The sequence below is a fragment of the Dryobates pubescens genome, chromosome 21 (assembly GCF_014839835.1).
Source record: "Dryobates pubescens isolate bDryPub1 chromosome 21, bDryPub1.pri, whole genome shotgun sequence".
NCBI classification, from domain to species: domain Eukaryota; kingdom Metazoa; phylum Chordata; class Aves; order Piciformes; family Picidae; genus Dryobates; species Dryobates pubescens.
In genome coordinates, this window is record NC_071632.1 from 12649347 (window position 1) to 12663160 (window position 13814).

Sequence of the window (13814 nt, forward strand, 5' to 3'; positions counted from 1 at the left end):
AAATGTAATATCTCTGACTTTGGCTTTAGGACAGTGAGGATTTTTTGTTTCTGCCAGTAGGCTGCTGGGTGACTCAAAGCAAATCACTTTTGTCTCGCTGTCTCACAACTTTCCCATCTCATCTGGAAGACAGACTTTTACTGACACAGGTATTGCCATAGAAAAGGATATGCCTGCATTATGCAGACTTCCCAGTCACAGAACAGAAGCAGCTCGGTGTGATGTTCATGTCTAACTGAAAATGATGCACAGCAGTTATATTTTGAGCTAATTGATCTGAATGCTTGTGAAGATGTAACTCTATAAAATCAACAGGGTCCCTTGGCAGTGCCCATATGGAGCACAACAGTGAAATCAGTGGGGCCCAACACAGTTATCACCTCACACCAAGATTCAGCCCTGAATCAAATTCTAAATTGCAACCTAAGAATTATGAACAGAAAACTTATATTTAAATGAGGTCTAACAAAGCCATAGCACCAAGTTGTTTTGAGAGAACTACAAACACATGAAAGAATATCATATAAATTCCTGATTTTATATTTGTATGTAATTATTATAACCACAAATTATTCAGACACTGTTGCTCTCATCAGCCGGGTAACCAAGACTGCCTAGCTTCAAAGTGCTCAAACAAAACTGCAAAACAGGAAAATATGCAAGCTTAATAGGGAAAATATCCCTTTTTTCAGAGTTGAATTCTTAAGAAAGTGAGATTAATTGGACTTTATTTGGATGCAAGGATGCACGGGGATGGCTTCAGCTATGGGATTCAGGTAGACATGCTCTGATAGCTTTAGCTGCAAGAAGTGAAATTCGTTATATATGGCTCTTACTCATTTATTCTGCCAAGGGCTAGCATTGCCATGGCAGATCAACAGACTGGGGCATGTTCAGCCATCTCCTGTCACTACGAGATTTAGGGAGGTTGGAGTGTGCCAAGATGCAATGTTTCACCTTGGCAGCTTGGACACATACACCTATTCTGCTCTATAGTAGCAATTTCAGTGAAAGGAGTACCAGCTGCAACTTTTATTAGCAACACCTTGGGTTCCCCCAAGTATGTGCTCCAGACTTTGCCAGGGAACATGTCTGTCTGTAGGTCAGATGTTAACTACGTGAACAGTGGCAAGAATTGTATTAATTAGAAAAGATGTTTTCAAATGCAATTGAAGCAAAAGATGGTAATGGAAGAAAGAGACCTGTCCTCTTATTTTGTTCTCAGTTTTCATAAAACCACTTTATCTATCTCTCCAAAAAGAGATTTGCTGACATTACATGCAGTGTTCCCTCCCCTACTGGTGCATCTTCAGCTCATGTAAAGGAAAACAATTTTTCAGTGTCTCAATTCCAGGTAAGATTATTCCAAGCAGATTCCATTAAATCACCAAATCAAATTATGTTTTCTTTAGTATAATCCTAAAAATGCTTTAGATATTTGAAAAGAGTTGGGTGGAGAACTTTCTTGGGGAGACTATTGTGGAGTGTTTTGTTGTTTTGTGGGTTTTTTTAAACCACACTAACCAAAGTTAAGTCTGTTTTTTAGTTTGATGAATACCTAAAGAACAAGTCGTTTCCTTTCCTACATCTCGTGGCATTATTTCTGTTTAAGTATTTGGTTTCAGTTATGCTTTAAGCTCTGTTCTGGCCTTCTCAGTAATTAGTTATAGAAAAATTCAAAACAAATGATTATCAAAGTAAAAATATAAACTGCTTTTTAAGTCAAACAATGCATTTTGGGTTGGGTTTTTGAGGTATATCCAAATGCCAGTCAATAGTCAATGTAGTTGCTTTGTGATTTGTCTAGGGCTACAAACATGCTACAGAGTAGAAAAATCAGGTTAAGTATTTTGACATAAGCAATGTTAAAAGAAACCCCCACATCTTCTGCCTATTCTATAAAAGATATTTCTGAGTAGCTTCTTTTTCATAGTGTACTGAGGATTGTAAATACAATGAATATTTGTTGGGTTTGTAATCTTTCTAGCCCCAAAGCCCCATGTGTCATATATCTCTGAATTACTACCCTGTTTATGGATAACAAGTCCCCTTCAAATCTTATATTTTAAGTTAAAGTAGGGTTTAAACTCATTGGGGTCCATTCAAACTTTCACTGGATCTGATAAGTATTCAAGGTAAAGGAAGCCTTTCAAAATAAGAAATCAATACGCACATTTTGCGGCATCAGATGGTTGGTCCTCCTTTGATGCTGCTCTGCTTTTCTATCCCAAGTACTTCATGTTCTACACCAAAGGCAGCACTTCACTTTGAACAACTGGAGTTCAAACTGTGCATAGAAAACGTATTTGGATACTCTGAGTGCCTTTCTCTTCAGATGTATTAGGCTTCATAAACCTGCCATTTTCCTTTAACTCTAACGCTACTGCTGCTGAAATAATAATTTTTAAATGGTGTGTAATGTATTTCAAGTACATGGTAAAATGGCACAAGTAATAATATGGCAGTAATAATGTGCCATTTTTTAAAAGGACGAGGTAGATGCAGTGCCAGTATGATAATAGAATTGTATTTATATGTTGTAATTACCAAATAAGTGGTATAGTGTGATTTCTTCTAATGAATTGCCAGCAGTGCCTGCAGTTTGATTTAGACAGGCTTATGTCCTTAAAGCATTCTAACTACTAATATAATTCCCACACAGTAATACAGTGCTCTATTTAAAAGCTAATTCTGTATTAATTATTATTTAAGTATTAATATCTTTGGATTTAATTTAAAGATGGTAATTGAATGCAAGGTTATAATGCATTATTAATGTTGATTATTTAATGTTATTTATAATATCAAACATCTTGTTGATATTTTTAAATAAGAAAATAGATGGGTAGATCATTATACAGTGTGAAATTAAGAAAATGAATGCGATGCATCTTCTCCCTGTTATCTCTGTTTCTATTCCTTCCTTTATTGCATTTTGTTTCAAAAGATATTGAAGATCTAATGAATATTCAAATATATGCAAATCACACCCCAGCACCATACATCATACACACCAACCACATACATTTTACATATAATTGCATCCTACATATATCGCTGTTTTAGGAGATTTTAGTGCTTTTATCCCTTACAGACGATTTTTGGTAGGAATTGCATTCCTGACTTGACCAGAGGAATTGTCCAGATACAGAATGACAGAAAAATCTAATTAAGTTAGCTATCAGAAAAACAAGGGATGCAGCAACCTGTTAATTATCTTGCATTCATCTCCTCACCCATCCTACACATGAAAAACAAGCCTCCTTTCTCCTTCATAGCTTCACTTACATGACAGCAGAACATTCAGATTCTCATTCAACCTTGGGTGAAACTAATTGCTTGAAATTGTTCATTTTTTATATGTGGCACAATGTTACCTGAAGCAGCATCAACTCTTCCTGCTATGTGACAATGTAATATAGAAAGCTGTGCTTTATTTTGCTGGTGCCTCCATTTATATGAATTCCCACAACAACCAAATCCTTTCAGGATAACCCTGGAGGCACTTCTTCCTCCTAATAATTTGTCAACTTTGTGTGTTCAGCAAACTTCTTGGGAGGAGAGAGTTGTTGTTTTTATAGATCTTATCAGGAGTTAATCAAAATCCATCCTTATGGTACAAAAATTTCTGGTCTGGTTTGGTTTGGTGGTGGGTTTTATCCTGTGAAAACAGCAAAACACTGGCAAAGTTCTGCCAAGGCAAAGAAGAACAAGACAGAAATGCCCTCCATCCCCACAGAGCACGGCAAAGCAACAGAAGGGCACCAGGGAAATTCAAATTATGAAACATTCTTGATGAAATATTAATAAAACCATACTATGGTCTTAATTGCTATAATTTAACACCCTGTATGGTATAAATATTTTAGAATCATCGTAAAATGGAACATTAAGAAAGGGTCAAGGGATAATAATATACATTAATCTTGATTGGCGGAGACATATACCTCATACTTAATTTATGTTTATACTACTGGTCTGTTTTCATTTTGGAAGAGTGGTGGATGGAATAAGCTATATATGTGTATCTTATTTTGAGGCATAAATTTTATGTGTGTACGTATAGATTAGTGCAGTTATTTCTAAACGAAGGGCTCTTGAACATCTCTCTATATATATATTTATCTATACATGAATATGTATATAAATAAATTTCAAAATGTTTTCAGAAGAGCATCTTCTGCTTTAGAAGTCAGTCACAAATGCTCCAGTTTACAAAAGCAAAGGGGCTAGGAAGCATGCAAACCTCTTTTTCACAAAATTATTTCCTGAGGAAGTCATTATCTGTACTGCCCTTGTAATACCCACCTTTCTTTTTCAGTAGCAAGTATTTCTGTCAGACTGGTTTCCATATATTTGCATGAAGGGGAAGCTCTGGAAACAAGGCTGTGCTACAGCTACGCTGTCAGGGAGGGGAGAGCACTGCAAGGCAGGCTTCGTGCACAGACTTAAGGTGGAATTTACAGCCTGCCATTGTGGGAGACAGACTGCCTGCCAAATGGAGCAGTCAGAAAGAAGTCAGAAAACATTCCTCCAAGCTTTTAACTCTCCTATAGATTTTCACCCCATAAGGGAGCTATTTTGCTAATTTCTGCAGAAAATAGCATGCAGAAATTGCTTGAAATTGCTGGCACTCAAATGGCGACCTATGCCCATGTAGGCATAAAGCGGATAGGCATTTCATTTACATTTATTGTAAATTGTATGCAGTAATGATTTCTGTGTGTTAAATTGCATAATCCATACAAGTCTGACAGTCTCATAAAGGCTGTGGGCCGATGTCCTCTTTTTGAATGCATCAGTGCCAATGAAAGAGGTTCTCATACCCTTGACAAAGGTTACTACTGCCTTGTGTCTGCTGGTGGAACTGCTCCTGTGATTACTCTCTAAACCGTGTCAGTCAAAACTTGCCAGGTAAGCTTGAATAGTTTAAATAGCAGATTCTTTCCCCTTCTTTTTTAAAAGAAAAGGGGGGGGGGGGGAAGAAAGGAATAAAAGGATGTGGGGCTCCTCACAAGACTGTGTAGCTGGCATTTTGATGGACAGTGAACTCTTTTACCAGCAGGGCTAGCTCCTGATACACAGCATTTACTCCACAGCCCCACTCTGTCTATTCACCTCCCTTCTTTAGTTCTAATATTTCTGTAGCTGTTTGTGATTTCTGTAAAAAAGACCAGTATGACAGGAATGCTTTGTCTCTGAATGTAGGCTTCTCCCACAGAGTACACAGAGATCAGAGATACAGAATGGCATTCTGCCCAATGAGTGGTTTATAATTTGATTTATAATCCACTCAGAATGGGAGTGGGACAGTCCAGGTAACCTGTTTTTTGAGCACAGTCCAGGTATCCTATTTTTTGAGCACTTTGTAGGGAAGTCCTAAAAAAAATGTTTCTGCAGCATTGTTAGAGGAAAGTTGGTGGCAGCAGAAACACATGCCAGTAAGTACTGGGTTAAGCCTACAACAGAAGGGTGATCTCTCCATCACACCAATTACAGAAAAGAAAAGCTTTGCCTTTGCTTCCAGCACTTCTGGGCCAGCTAATCAGAGTGCCCTTTCCTGCCTTTTCTTCTTGTTTTAAACCCTTCCAATAAGGCTTTTCTGCTCCTCTAAAGAGGGAAACAGTTAAAGTTCTGCAGCTTTTAAAGGATTTATAAGGCTTAGGTGACCACATCACTTCCTGTGCCAAAAAAAAATAAGAGAAAGAACGTTGTGTGGATGGATGCTGCTTTCGTATTCTGCTGTTGTGTTGCCTACTATCAGTTCCTTATTACCTGTACTACTCTCTCTAGCCATTTACTGTCTCAAGTTCTTTGATAGCTATAAGCTCAGGAGCGAGTTGTGTTTGCACAGTACTTTCCTGTGGCAGTCCTGGCCATATGAAGGATTTGTAGGTGACAGTAATAATTATAATGTTTTGAGTAGCCCCAGGATCTGCAAAGTAGCCATTCTTCACACACTTAGATCTTTCCTCTTAAATCCTGCTCCTCATTCCCATCAAATGTGCATACTTTCACACACCCCTGCACATGCAAATTCTGCAAATGCATTTAGGACGGTTATCTCCGTAGGCAAGCGTTTTTCTCCCTCATTTTGCACTTCACCCATCCAAGGATAAAAATAGTACTTTTTTAATTACATGATTAAAGTTTATAGTCTTTAAAAATATATCGGACTTTTATTTTTGAACTCTAAGCAGGCTTTGCTTGATTCTTCTGCTTTGTGCTGATTTCAAATGAATTGTTTCAAAGGTAGCAAAGCAGCCTTCAAAGTTTTCATGAAGGCAAAATTATGAAAAATTACTGTGAGAAATGAGGGGCAAGTTATCATCATCCCTATTCACTCTCACCTGAAAGCTTTATTGTGACTCCTGTTAGTAGTGGCATCCTTGGTAATAAATATTTTCATTTTATTCTGAGGCACGGCAAATAGATTTTGTTAGTGAATGACCTTGTGCATTAGCTGTGTTATTCATGATTTAGTGAGCCAGTCAGTTGAAATATTGCTAATGTTCTCCCAACTCAGTCTTGTTACATTTGTGCCACGAGGATGACATTAAGTGTAGTTGTAGATGAATAACAACTAACGTGGCTTGAAGTTGTGTTTTGGATCATTAAAGAAATGAATCTACAGGCCACTGTTTTATTAACCGAGAAAATGATGGGGGGAAGAAAATATATAGTTCTTGAATGTGTATTTATTAAAGACAACAACAGTTTGGCGTGTTGAGAGTTAGTGGTAGCACCCTTTCAATTTCTCATATACCAGTGCAAAGACACTGCTGTGTCCATCCAAAGGTTTTGACAGCTTTTAAAGAATAATTCATACATTTCAGGCTGTTTACATGAGAGAACTCAAAATAATACAGGCAGAAGAATGATAAAAAAAAAATACAGCATAACAAATATTAAAAATGAGAGGCCAATATGGATTTTTAAATGTTATGTATTACAACATCGAGAAGGGTCAGTGTACTTTCCAGGGAGACCCTCAGGATGAGTGGATCACCTCTTCAAAAGTGCAGTGGCTGTTCTTGGTTTTCCTTCCTTGACCATTTTCATTTCCTTTATGTTAAAAAAAATAATAATCAAATATATAGAGAAAGTAAGTGGTATGCTTCTGGAGAGATAACTTAGTCCTTTCTCTCACCCCAGCAGCACATAATCTATTCTAAAGAAACCACACAAGGTCAGTTATCTTCCAGATAATTGGGTGTCCTGATTTTCTGCAAAGCTACAACAATAAGCAGCAACTTGAGGTCCTTTCTCCTTGTAGACTATCCCAGTTAATACTGCTGGAAAAGTGAGAACAGGAGAAAACTGTATTTTAGATATTGTTATTCCTGGGCACTAGATAGTTAAATATTTTTGTTCCTCTTAGACGGAGATGACCATAGAAGCTTATAATTTTTCTACTCCTTTCTAAACCATTAGAAAGACAAGGAATGGATTTTATGTAAAAGTTCATGGATTTTAAAGAGGACAGCCTGTTTTTATTTAAAATAATAAACCACAAAAAGGAGATGTAGTGGATATCCTGAGGGATCAAAATGAAGTATGTGGAAGGAGAGTGTATTCAGGTAAAATCAAAAGGCAGATGCTAAACTAGAAGATGTATCTACCCTTGAGAAGCTGAGTAGCTGCTATTATCTGTTTGATTTTTGGTAGTATTTTCATGACAAGAAAATTAAAGCAATTCTTGATGATAAATAAAAGAAGGCAGAGAGATTGTTCTTTTACAATGCTATTCTCCAAACCTCTTCTTTTAAGAGGAGAGAAAAGAAGCTGTGGTCTGAAGATCATATTATGGAGTGTTAATTTTCACAGTGCTGTGAAGGTGAGGAGGCAAAGAATTCCTTGCACTGAAAGGGCTGAGAGAGGTCCAGGTGGTTCTTTTTTAATTGCCCATATGCTGGGACCACAAATCTTGCCTTCCAATTTGTCAATTTTAAGATTGAACATATGATGGTGAACTGTAATGTTAGGCTAACAGATTTCCAAAAGTACAATTAGAAGTCAATCTAGATGTTAGGAATCAGGCCAGAGAGAAGCTCGTCTAGAAAACTTGTCTACACTTGCATAGGTAGCTGTGCCATTTCAGCCTATTTGAATGTATTCTGCTCCAGTTTAAGCTCCATATACTGCAGGGTGTTTTATCTGCATTTTCTGTACAGAGCTGAAACTTGTCAAAGAATATATATGTGAACAAATTGTGATATGGAGAGTGGAATGACACTTCTTTTTTTTTTGCTAACACCGCCTGAATTAGTACACCTTCAACTATAAATAATGGCTAAGTGGTTTAAGTATGCAAGCAAATCATTACATAAACATACACTGCACTCCATCAACACACAGCATTGAATTGTCACTGTTTAAATGGTCAGTAGTATTAAAAATTGTCTTGTTAAGAATTCATTGAAATATATTCTGCACTTGTATAACACACATAGGCAAAGCATGGTTATTTTTCATGTTTGTGCTCAAAACTCTTCAACCGAAGAACATCAACTTCCTTGTATTATTTAGGAGAGTATTTCTGATAATGGGTTTCTGAAGCTCTGTAAGAAAATCTTTAGAATAGACAAAATGTTTTGTTTCTACAATTCTAATTCACATAAACTTGTTTGTTCATACTTTTAAGAACAGAACCATCACACTGACACCACACTGTGAAAATTCCTCTCTGTAGCCATGGCATTGTGCGTAGGACTCTTTTACTGCTGAAGTATTTTGGAGCTTGCATGCATGTGTTTTTTACAATGGTATGCCAGTGTGTGTGTGTGCGCTGGGGGGAGGACTGGTTGACCCAACAGGCCTTTCCAGGACTATATTTATATATGATTAATAAATTATATCTATCTTGGGATGGGATAAGTCAGTCTTTGGTGATGCTTATATACTTCCTGTTCCTAGTAAAGAAATGTTAACTTCTCAGTTGAGGCAGCAGAGTTAGTGAAGATGGATTTCCCTCCCTTAACATAAAAGCTCCAAAGAAATAAAATAATTTTTAAAATGTATTGCATATATCCCAAACTCCTCTACTATATAACTTGAGTATCATGTTTTAGTGTGGTCATTTAAAAGACAGTCAAGGGGAAGCATACAATTGAGCAGCGCCATATTAAATAGGTAAAAACAAATAATGCAAGCACTCGGGTAGAAAGAATGTGTTCATGATACATAGCTCATCTATACAAATGGACAGGTATGTGAGATCTTGATGTGTAAGGTCCTTGCTATGCAAGTTTGGGACAAGTTTTCTCTTACAGAAACATGCAGTGCTGCTATTTGCCTGGAAAATGGAGTTTGTGTGTATTTTTTGGCATTGATTTAAAGACAAATGGAAATATCCTTGATTATGTGCATGGAGATATGTGTGTCTTGTACCAAAAACTGAGAATGCAAAGGTGCATTGGGAGTGGTGAGAGTGGCCTGAATTTCCATCTGCTGGTTTTATTGGCTGGAAGTTGTACAGGATGTGTGCCTTCAAAATTGCTGGAGAAGCAAACAATGTTTTAAATTACCACAGGTACTTCATCTGAACAGATTGAAAGCTGAAATGTTGATATCAGAAATTAAATTAATGCATGTGAGATTGAAACAATATCTAATTAAATTCATTTGAAAAATGACTTGGAAATTAAATATGACATAATATTTAGCAGGCTGTCGCTAGTAGAGCTGTGTGGCTTTGACTTTTCTGCAATCATTTTCATTCCAGGCCTGGCTGCCAGTTAACTAGAAAGTAGCAACTATCTCATGCCATCACCCAGTAAAGATTGGAAGACAAAATACCTTTTGCCCACAGCCTGTGTACTTGTCCTTTACTAATTGAATTGTAAAATTTAACGAGGGGACTCTTCTCCTTGCATCTAACCACGTGAGTTAGTTATTCGTGTTTTGAGCTGGAGCATTTTGAATGCTTGTGTTGTGCTTCTGGCTTCCTTACTATGTCTGCCCAGAGAGAGGAATTACAGATTCAAAGGCTGTAGCCTCTGGACAAAGTGCCAGGAGCTAGGCACAGGGCCTCTATGCACCACCCCATAGACACACAGCAAAGTCAGGAATAATTTATCTTATATTCCAAAAAGTCTGTTTTAATGAACTTGGTTGTACATAAGTATCTAATTCAAAGCTCATTGAACTAGTTTTTATTTACTTCCAACAAAGAAAACTGAATGAGGTGTGGGGGGGGGAAATATATATGGCTTTGGGTTCTTCTGTAGAGAAAAGACTTTGAGAGGATTGAATGAAGTGTGGGTTTCCTCTCATTCTCATTTGGTGGTGTGAATGCTGCAGCAGTTTCAGATGGTGCATTGGCTGTGCAAAGGCAGGTTTATTATGGGAGGGGTCAGGGGAATCACTAAACAGTGTTCCTAACTGCTACTTCTGCACATCTTTTAAATACTTCCAGTGATCATGACTCCACCACTTCCTGTTCCAGTGCCTCACAACCTCTTTTGGTGAAGAAATTTATCCAGCTGTCCAACCTAAACCTCCCAAGCACAACTGGAGGCTGTTTTCTGATAGGTTTGGTGATGGCCTTGGTGTTGCTAAATTAGTAGTTGAACTTGATGGTCTTAAAAGTCTCTTCCAAGAAAAATGGTTCTATGATTCCACAATTCAAAGTACTTTTTCCTTTCCCTGCATTTAATTAAATACAGCACACCCTCAAGATCAGTTTCACAGCAGAAAAAAAAAGTTTCATTGGGAGTGATGCTATCTGTCTAAAAACAGTTATTATATTTAAGGACAGTTTCTTCTCTGGAATAGGTAAATGCTCCAGCAGCACAGGAGACAGACCAAGGAAGCTTCCTGCAGAAACTCTTCCCTCAACTGTTATGGGAGTGTATAGTGTCAAACCTTTGTAAATGAGTCCTTTCTCAGGGCTTCCTTCTTCCAGAAGTGCTATAAGACTGGAGGTCTGCTCAAAGCCCTATGTGGCTTTCTCCTCCTAATAACTGAAGGACTCGTAAGGTTAAACCTGCCAGCTACAAAACTAGACACTCAAATTCCTGGCTATGCCACTGACAAATAACTTTGATAAAGGAAATAAACATTAGCCCTCAGAAAACACATCAGATCTCCTTCAAGTTAGTGAAGACTATGAAGAGTGACAATCCCTACCTTAAACACTAACACCCTCATCGTGCTCTATAATAGAGCAAAGCCATTAAGTTCTCCCCGTTGTAATTTAGATCACAGAAGAGAGTTCCACAGATTCTTTCAGGTTAAAATAACTGGTATACAGAGAGTAGACAAAATTATTCCACTGTAGCTACGTGCTTAATTATATGGAATACTGCATAAATTGTCAAGTGCAAAGAATTATTCTGATAAATTAAAATACTAATTAAATAGGCTATTGCAGAATTTGGAGAACATTATAGGGCTCTGCTTCTTCAGGTAATTTGCATATCCTTCATCTACTGAATATAATTTAAAGGCCTTCTTTTTTGTGTGTGTTTGGAAGCTCTTTTTGTTTCAGTGGAAGATTAGAAAAGGGATTTATATGTTGCTAACTGGGTTGGGGGGGTGTCTTGTCTTTTTTTTTTTTAATAGCTGTTTTTATTATGCTGCTTTGCTGATGAGTTTGTCAGGTCTCCATTTTTATTTCAACATTTTAAACCATGTCTGTAAAAAAAACAACCATCAACTTTGATGGAATGTGCAATATACCATGTTGCCCAGAATTATCATTTGCAGTTCATAAAATTTGCAACAGAAGTATCCCTGCTTTATATTTGTATAGGAGTAAAAAACTAGCAGGTAATACACTGAAATACCTTTTAAAACGATTATGCCAATTTTCAGAGGATTAATAGCTTGTTCTCAATATCTGGATTTATTTTCCTGCCATTTCTTCTTCATCCATCTATAGGTTATTGACTGTGTTTTAGTGTCATAAATGCTCAATTATAGTTATGCATAAAAAAGTTAAGTAATTACATTCTCTGTTCAGTCCCTGTTGATATGTAGTTAGTTGATGCTTCAGCTTCATCACCACTGTTTTTGTCAAAATTTCTTGACCTTCCTGAACTTCTTGTGGACTTCAGGAGCAGCTAAAATATGCTCCTGTACAGACCTGGAGTGAATACAGACTCCTAGAATCATTAAGGTTGGAAAAGACCTTTAAGATGATTGAGTAACATGCTGGAGACTGTCTGCTGTGTTTGTTTCTGCAGTCTGACAGTGTCTGAGCTTGACCACTTTCAGGTTGTGATTTAATCAATAGCCACATCCTGCCCTCATGCCTCCTAATTTTAGCATTAGCATGGTTGTCAGAGCTGTCCTCTGTGTTTTAGCTAATAGCAAGGGGAAAAGGGGAGTGTTAAGTAAACTTTTTGTTTGTTTGTTTCTTAATATCAAAGCTGCAATAATTAAAGTCTGTAGGAAACCCATAAAAAAGAGGTCAAATATGTAACAGTAATTACAAAATTCAGCAATTCAGCAGACCAAATATTTTCTATTAGCCGTTCATGTGGTAGGAAATTACACACGGGGATTTAAGCCTTATTGTTTACCTATACCCATTTATTTTGCAGCCACTCTGCTGTGCAGTTTTCTTTATCCTAAGCTACCAAAAAAGTAATTTGTTGGACTATTCAGTTTCTTTGAAAGAGGCTGTGGAGCTTTCTGCTTTTATAAATCTACTAAATCCTTGCATTTGGTAGAAATCTGCCTTTAATATGTATGCTGGGTGTGAGGCAGTGTGGTAGCATGGCATCCCTTTGCAATGAAACAGCACATCCAAAAATAAGGGACAGTATTAGTATGTGGTATGACAAAACATCAGCTATCAGTGAGGCAGCAGAGTCTGGAGTCCAGCTCAAGGCTGAGAATCAACATTATTGACAAAGATTTACTAATCTTTTAAAAAATCATACAGCACAACTTACACAAGGTGTAGCTTCAAATCACACATTCCAGAGAGCTATCCTTCTCATGTCATCTCTGTGACTCTGGGTGGGATACATATAAGTGTGTAAAGCACGGCATAAGCATGAAGTATGTGAGCACTGTATGCGATCTTTAGGCTGTCCTCCAGCAAAACATATCTGCTTGATCGGTAGCATATTAAAAAGAAGCAAAAATAAAGTTGTGTGGGTCTGAAAGTTGGACAGAGATTTGTTCTCCATTTAAATCATGGGTGACATTTATCCCTTGCTGAAGGCAGTCAGAAAAGTTTCTCTGTATAGAGTTGCTTGAGGTTGGACTTCTTGAGTCTTTGTACCTAAAAACTCTTACTGAAATCATTTCATGTTTTGGTCATGTGATGTGGGGCTGAGCCCTAATGATATGACTTGACTCTGAAGTAAAAGTGAGTCATTTATGTTGCCCTTTGGACAAGCTAAGTAAAGTATCAGTTCAAATTAATACTGCTTCTGAGAATTGTCTGGTCTAATCTGAACTGCTTTGAATGTTTCAAACAGCAACAATCAAAGAGTATTTCTCACAAATTACAAAAAGGATATATCAATTCCATTCAGTATTTTTATGTGAATGAACAGTGTACAATATGTTCTAGCATGCTTCTTGTCCTTTCTGGAAGGAAAGTTTTCCTTTAGGCAACTTCAATTGAGAAGCTGAGTCTATCCAAGTTGTGTCCGTAATCAAAGCAAAGAGACAGGTGCCTGCAGATGCGCATAGGATGTTTGGATGACTCATCGTGTTAAATACCCAGCCCTTTCCACTGACTGCAGAGAGAACCTAGATGACTCATTTGGATTACATAGTCGAGAACTAGACTGCCAAAGGGAGGAGAGGTTAACAAAGCTGCAAGGCTTCATTTCTACCTGTACATTAATCAA

At 37.3% G+C, this 13814-nt stretch overlaps 1 protein-coding gene across 1 annotated transcript in view; it reads left to right on the top strand.

Moving 5' to 3' along the window:
* PTPRN2 (protein tyrosine phosphatase receptor type N2) overlaps window positions 1-13814 on the top strand; it is a 596056-nt gene that overhangs the window by 353851 nt on the left and 228391 nt on the right. The gene's annotated exons all lie outside the window — the stretch shown is intronic.